The 1,605-nt window shown below is 36.3% G+C and overlaps 1 pseudogene; it reads right to left on the bottom strand.

Annotated features, from left to right (window-relative positions):
- Nucleotides 1–427: 427 nt before the first annotated feature.
- LOC149563935 (chaperonin CPN60-1, mitochondrial pseudogene) lies at nucleotides 428–1,006 on the bottom strand (annotated as a pseudogene).
- Between the last annotated feature and the right edge of the window lie 599 nt (nucleotides 1,007–1,605).

Genomic DNA, 1,605 nt, shown 5'->3' on the forward strand with positions numbered 1-1,605 from the left:
AGGCTATTCATCACTATGATCAGATTGCTCTCAAATGGGTTTCTCATGGCATAGTTATCTCCAATATGATATTATCTCACCTTTCATTGAACACAAAGACTTGAGAGGGATCGATGATGGGGAGTTACTTTTTTTTTATAACAAAAGATTCCACTAAGCTCGAGTTTTTCTTTTCACCCTTTGGGAAGTTTAGCAATCACAACCTCTATGGTAGTCAACAATGAAGACACACTTGTTGCATCAACTAATGCAGTCTAATCACCTTCAGGGGATCAACAATGCTAGCTTTTATCATATCAACACACTCACCTTTAGCAGCATCGTAGCCATAATCAAAATTATCTTGTTCTAGTAGTTTTCTAACTACAATAGCACCCTTGACACCAACATTGGAAGAAATTACATCTACAGGAGACTTCAATGCATTCTAGATTATTTGAACTCCAATCTTTTGGTCAAAATTGGCCATATGAATTGTATCAAGTTCTTTGCTATATAGAGGAGCAACACCACCATCATTAAGAATTATAGTGTCATCCTTAGAGATAGTTTCCTTCTTAGCTTTCCCAAGCATGTCATGTTCTACTTTGTCAAGCTTCATACCAAGATATTTTGATATGACCTGCACACTGGTTAGTGTAGTAAGATCCTGCAAGTTATTTTTCTTATTCTCACCAAAACCAAGGGCTTTAATAACACAAATCTTCACTCCTGCATGAAGCTTATCCAAGATCAAAGTAGCCAATGCTTCACTCTCTACTCCTTCTACTTCAATCAAAAAAGGCCTTTGTTTCTCTAGTGCTAGTTCCATCACTCGAGCTGCTACTTGCAAGCTTGACACTTTCTTTTCATGTATCAAAACTAGAGGATTCTCTGTTTCACATTTCTGAGTCTTTTGGTTGATAATAAAATATGGAGATATATAACCCATGTAAAGTTTCATTTCCTCCACTGCTTCTAACTCATTACACAATGTTTTCCTAGATGCTACTAATACTGAATTCATTACACTTATATGGTCATGTGTGGACTCTCCCAATTCATTTTACCTATCAACACATGGAATCTGACCCACATCATATTTCATGAACCTGTTCAATCTAAATTACTTCATTCCCATATTTGGGGAGTGTGAATCAAGTGCATTCTAACACTTTGACATCTTTCCATCTCATCTATAGAGCTCAATACACTTTGCATTGAAATTTTGAACTTGTCGAACCTTTACTTTCAAATTGGTTCATATCTTCAGCCTTTCAGTTTCAAAGTCTAGCTTGAACATTGTGGATAATGACTGGCTCTTGAAACATGAACTTGAACCTGTGACTTCAAACTTCATGCCTTCTAACTGGGAGCTACTTTTGTGGTCTTGAGCATTTGAATGATTATACTCTGAAACCTCAGGACCATTTTGAACTTTGCTTGTGTTGAACCTGCAAGATAGGTCATTTGAACCACTGAACCACTTCAATATACTTTGAACTAAGGTCTAAAGTGGTTCAAAAAAAAAATTAAAAGTTTTAAAACCATGCCCATATTGGGTACTAACACAAGGTTAATGAGGAGATGGTGAATTATGTAAGGCCCATTTATCATTGCACCAAA

This window comes from Cupressus sempervirens, chromosome 4, assembly GCF_028749045.1.
Source record: "Cupressus sempervirens isolate cs-2001-9-10 chromosome 4, ASM2874904v1, whole genome shotgun sequence".
NCBI classification, from domain to species: Eukaryota; Viridiplantae; Streptophyta; class Pinopsida; order Cupressales; family Cupressaceae; genus Cupressus; species Cupressus sempervirens.